General features: G+C 36.5%; 1 pseudogene; it reads left to right on the forward strand.

Annotated features, from left to right (window-relative positions):
• The first annotated feature begins 5,222 nt into the window (after positions 1-5,222).
• On the forward strand, positions 5,223-5,915 carry LOC124975830 (spliceosome-associated protein CWC15 homolog; annotated as a pseudogene).
• Positions 5,916-6,179: the final 264 nt, after the last annotated feature.

Raw genomic sequence — 6,179 nt, forward strand, 5'->3', positions numbered from 1 at the left:
AAAGGAGAAGAAATGGGCAGACTCACCTCTTCCTGGAGGAGGTTCTGCCAATTCTTCAGGACATGCAAACTGTTGTCCTTGTCCTCATGCTCCAAGTGCTCACTGGGTGGGTGGAAGTAGCCAATGAGGTCCTGCAGACTCAGGCTCACTGACTGAAAGGGCAGGTCAGCCAAGGGAGCCTTAGCCTTCTTGCTGAGAGCATCCAGGCCCCTGAAATCACAGCAAACATCTTTGTCACTGACCCATGATTTAATGTTACTGCTTTTGATTTACACATAACATTACAGTTATGCATTTCCTCTAACATTGTGAAAGGCATATGGAAGAAAGGGCCTCCTGTTCTCCAACAACAATGACGAGGAACACATCCATTGGCAACTGCATTGCCACATGTAGGTGCCACGTCATCTCATAAAAGTTCCTGTTAGGAGCCCCTCATCTAGAGGCACAGGATCAATGTTGACAAAACTGGTTATTTAGAAACCAACACACTTTATTTTAAAGTATTGCATACTTTAAAGGCTTGAAGTCACATCTTTCCAGATTCATAATTCTGACATTTGCTTGTAGTTTATTTCTGAAGAAGAATTCTTATACTGTTTAATTTCTAGTAGTTAAATATATTCTGTTGATGTAAATTCAAAACATTTGCATGATGATTGGTAAATAACATATTAAGGTGCTTTTCTATTCTTCAAAATAAATGCTTTTAAAATGCTTTCAAATCTAAAAATTAGATTAAGAAAGAAGACTAAGAAGCATTTTCTCACCTTTGAAGCAAGACGCTAGTGGATAGAAATGGGGTAATTTTTTGAGTCTACTGAGATTTTCAGTTTTAAAGCTCAGAGTTTTGAATGTGTTTGGAAAGTACATTAAAACATGATGCTTTTAAATCAAAATTATTCCAAGGTTAAAAATTTGTTAAGAAAAAAACACACAGAGCAGATACCATAAAGAAATAGAACAGCACTGCTCTAGTTGATACAGCAGTACTCTTTTAGTCATGACTATACAATGTGCAAAAATATTCAAATTCTTGCTCTCTGCATTGACAAAATTGAATGGTAATATTTTAGTTCCAAAAAATACTTATGATTAAAGTTTTCTGACTACATCAAAACTCACATTTTAGGAGCAATAAAAGGCTTATTAATAAGAATTAGCCTTGCAATGGGTGAGGATGCAGGGAAAAAGGTACACTCATACATTGTTGGTGGGACTGCAGACTGGTGCAACCACTTTGGAAAGCAGTATGGAGATTCCTCAGAAAACTCGGAATGCACCCACCATTTGACCCAGTTATCCCACTCTTCCTTTTATACCCAAAGGACTTACAATTAGCATACTACAGTGATGCAGCCACATTGATGTTTATAGCAGCTCAATTCACAATAGCAAAACTATGGAATCAACCGAGATGCCATTCAACAGATGAATGGATAAAGAAAATGTGGTACATTTACACAATGGAATATTACTCAGCATTAAAGAAGAATGAAATCATGGCATTTGCAGGAAAATGGATGGAATTGGAGAAGATCATGCTAAGTGAAATAAGCCAATCCCAAATAACCAAAGGCTGAATATTTTCTCTGATAAGCAGCAGGGGGTAGGGGGCATTGGGGGGATAGGAAAGAATGAAGGAACTTTGGATTGTACAGAGTTGGGGGCGATGAGAGGGGTGGAGCAAATGGGGATGAGACAAATGTTACCCTATATATATATATATTAAAAAGTTCATAAAAAATAAGAATTAGCTTTGAACTTTGTAATGCTCAAAAACATTTAAAACGTATCATGATTTACATGAAGATAACTTATTTTAGAACACTGAACTTTCCCTTCATCAGTCTGTAAAAATAATGAAACTGCACCTATTCTACAGTTTTTGAGTGAAATCTCAATTTTGTCAACAGAATTCACCTACTCTTTCATTTCATCGTTTCTATATTTTTCTATTTTTTATAAGAAGTACCATATAAAAAATACAATTAATGTAATACAAACAATAAATACAATATAAAAATGACACCTACTCATCTCTAAGTCTCTAAGCCTTACTCCATAAAATGAAGTTTAAGGTTTAAATGAGGCAGAGAAATGGGAGAAAAACACTAGGGATACATTCTTCAATCGCATAAAAATTTTCCAACACACACCCCCCCCAAGTGGAATGGTTTATGAAAGAAGCAGATAATGATTAAGTGGATATAAATATTGGGTAGGGAAGATCTTTCTTACATTGGAAAGCCAAAATGGTTTATTAATTTAGCTACTATTCTGTGAAAATACCTTATAATTCTTTTCCAAACTAATATATTGTGGGAAGTATTTGCAATTTATACATGATAATAACATAAAAGATCATTAAAAGCCTCTTAGAAACATTAATAGAATAAATCAACAAAAATGGAGAAATATAATGAACAAACATAAAACATATCCATTCCCCAAATTTACAAAGGCAAATTTTAGAAAAACAGATATGTGTGCAAATTTGTAAAAATGTACACCTTGGCTTTTAACATCTTATTAATATTGATTTATCTATATCTATAAAATCTGCATATTTCAAGATAATTTTCCTCTCATCAAATTTGCAAACTTCAAGAGAAAGGCAGCCATCCTGTACAGGTCACATGGTGTACTGATATAGTTACCAGAAAACACATTGGCCACCAGGTTTGATTTAGTGTGTGAATTGCAACTATTTCAATCATTAGGTGGAAAAATCAGTTATTACAAGGGCCACTGTTTTTTTAATGCAGTTCAAAACTCAACAGGCATCTAGGCTTCATTATTCCTCTGTACAAGGGGAGTTAGTCAGTCTAGCACAAAAACAAGTTGCAGAGAAATCCAGACCTGTACCTCTCAATTACAAACTGCATGCACAACTTCTAAAAGCACATTCCTTCATCCTTCATTTAAATGAGAGCATTAAAGATAAAAGGGATTAAAAATCTAGAAATAAAGTACTACAAAGGATGAATATACAAAATTTGATTCTTTGAGAGGATAAATAAAATAGCAAAACTGAGGATGAGAAAATAATAATATAATACTGTGCAATTCTACAGCAGGAAAAAATAAAAGATGATGACGACGGGGTATTCCAGAGGAAAAGGATGGTTCATAGCAAATCAAAATACCCTAGGATGAGCTGTTATGATGCCATATCAGCTTCCAGAATCAGAGTACCTGAGTGGAAACCACAGAGGGAAATAGTAAGGGAATTAGAATGCAAACTCTAAAACCGACAGGATATTAGGCAAGAGAGTCAGAGAAGAATGTGTCAAACATGACTGCTTCGGGCAAAATACATTAAGAGGTACCAAATATTCATAGTTCTTCAGTCAGTATTTTCATTTATAGGAATCCATCCTAGAGAAATAAAAAAAGTGCATATAACTTATGCCCCAGAATGACAGAGCAATAGTAGTGTTTCTACAACTGGTTTTGATATTACAAAAGAAACATATCCATCGTAATGTGGAAAATATGGGGCTTACTTTTTAAAGTTAAACAACAAAAGAAAATTCTCCCTATTCTCAAATTCCTATGCACTATCCCTTTTGATCCATCTCAAGTACTTGAAGTTAAAAGATGGTACATCTCTCCAACAGCTGTTGTATAAGCATGTGCCAACATGTGGAAGGATTTCTTTTCTATTAAAATAAGATTTGAAATACCCATATTGCATTACAACTTGCTTTCATTCCACAATATTTTCATGGATGTCTTTCCATATCAATATATTCTGATAGCTAATTCCAGTTAAGGTTATAACTTAATTTTGTTAAACATTTGAGTCTTTTTTAGTTTTAGGTTATGACAAAGAATGATAAAATTAATCTGCCCATGCATTTCTTCCTACATGTTTTACTATACTCATGTAAGATAAAAGGCCTAGAATATTTTGAAGTGTGTTAACATACTCTTCTCTCTTGTATTTGTGTTTGTATTTACAGAACCTAGCTCCTGTTTTTCCAAAGGTATCCGTTTTCATCAGGGAGGATTCAGATTATACTAGAAAAAAATGAAGAAGAAAGATGAACTCAGTATTCAGCTTTTTACAGCAAAAGTAGCACTTTGGGAAGCCACAGCTGAATGGCATCTTCATGCAGCAGCTGAGAGTCCATGGAGGCACTTCAGTTGTCTGACACCCTGAGAGGACAAGGACACACCTCTGGGCTCCCATGACAGCCCTTTCATCCTGGGATGAATTAAGTGTACCAGCCTGCCCAGGAGTCCAGGCTGGGAACTATAGACCGGTTGTCTGGTCCCACCCTGGCTGGGTGCGTGGGGACAGAGATAACTCTGTATTCACTCTCTGTGGGTTAGATATTTTCTTTCTGAACTGGGGTGCTATCTGAATAAACTAGCAAAATCTCACCACTCTTAGGTTGAGGAACAAGGCCCCTGGGGTAAGGATTTCCTAGCAATATCAACTGTGCTTTCCTAATACAAAGACAATGAGAAACTTGGCCCCACACTCCTGTCTATCTCCCATCCACTGAAGCACCATACTGGAGATCCCCTGAATGGGCCTGCAGGGAAAACACAGATGCATATCCCTTTTCTGGCTACCCACTGCACTCCACCAGCTTCGCCCTGGAAAATAAAGACCTACACGGGTCATCTTTTCTAGAGACCTCCAATGAACTCAGAATGAGAGACATCTTCTGGCATCCTGAGGGCTCCAGAGCAGGGAAGTAAGAGAAAAGCACAAGCGAAGGGCAAGCGGGCTGCCATCTTTTCAGAGTTACTTTTGGTCTCCCCACGACTTACCCATCTTTTACTGTTACTTATGAGAGTTAACATATATGTACCAACACATATAAATCTATAAATGACTATATGAACCATATAAACAAGCTAAGTGTACAATAAAGGATAATAAATTGTAGAGCATACCTACACATTTAAATAGTATGGGCCATCAAAAATACGAAACAGAAAAATACCAATTATACAATGTCAAATGAAGAAAGTAGGATATAAAACTACATGTTTTATAAATGTGCATGAATTCAAAGTAAAAAACACAAATCCTGCACTGGAGCAAAGACAAAGAGTTCCTCGTGAACATCCAAGGGCACACTCCCGGAATACCAAATCACAAGGTGTACAGGACTTGGAGGTACCCCGCAGCAGAAAACTCTGTTTCTCCCACTCTGAACACAGCCTTTACCCTTTATGAAAGTCAAGAGAGAGCATAAAAGATGACAACAGCAGCCAGGCCAACTTTTGAACCTGGAAGAGATGGAGGAGGAAAGAAGGTGGTGATTTGAGCCAACTCTCAAAGCACTATTCAAGCAGAGATCTTCCCTCTTATACAAAGATAAAATACAGACGGACTACTCAGGATGCCCCTAAAGAGGTTCCTAACCTGATTCCAGGAGGGAATCGGAAGAAAAAGAGAGCTGCTGCAAGGGGAAAAAGTAGGGTTCATCCAACCTTAGAACAATCAACATCCTCTTCAGTGTCAAAGAAGACTTTATAGATCAGAATCCTGCTGCCAACCTCGATGCAGATGGTCCTTTAACAGATGAGGAAGATGAAGATTTTGAAGAAGAGAGTGATGATGATGATACTGCAGTTCTTCTTGCAGAACTGGAAAAAATTTAAAAAGAAAGGGCAGAAGAGCAGGCCAGGAAGGAATAAGAACAAAAAGCTGAAGAGTAAATTCATATAGAGAACATTCCAAGTGGAAAACCTCTTCTTAATCTCACTGGACCATCCAGCCTCAGGCCAACTTCAAAGTTAAAAGAAGGTGGGCTGATGGTATTGCGTTTCAGAACTGTGCAAAAGGTGAAGACGATCAAAAGAAAGACAAAAGACTGGTAAATGATACCCTGCCATCCGAATTTCACGGAAAAATATGTTTAGTAGTACAGTATTATGTGCTTAATTAAAGACTGTAAAATGTTAAAAAAATTGTATGCCCAACAAAATTTTACCTTTAAACTCAATACTTATCAAGTTTTAATATATAGGTGGATTTGGTCAACTGCATACTCATATTCAATTAAACATTATATTAATAATTAATACTAAAAGCAAAAACTTCTTCAAATTACAAACTAATAGAAACTATATAAATGTATATGAACATTTTGTTACAAAGGAGTATGGTGAGAAGGAAAAGTCTTCCAATCACAAAAATATACTACCTTGGG

This window comes from Sciurus carolinensis, unplaced genomic scaffold (assembly GCF_902686445.1).
Source record: "Sciurus carolinensis unplaced genomic scaffold, mSciCar1.2, whole genome shotgun sequence".
Classification (NCBI taxonomy): domain Eukaryota; kingdom Metazoa; phylum Chordata; class Mammalia; order Rodentia; family Sciuridae; genus Sciurus; species Sciurus carolinensis.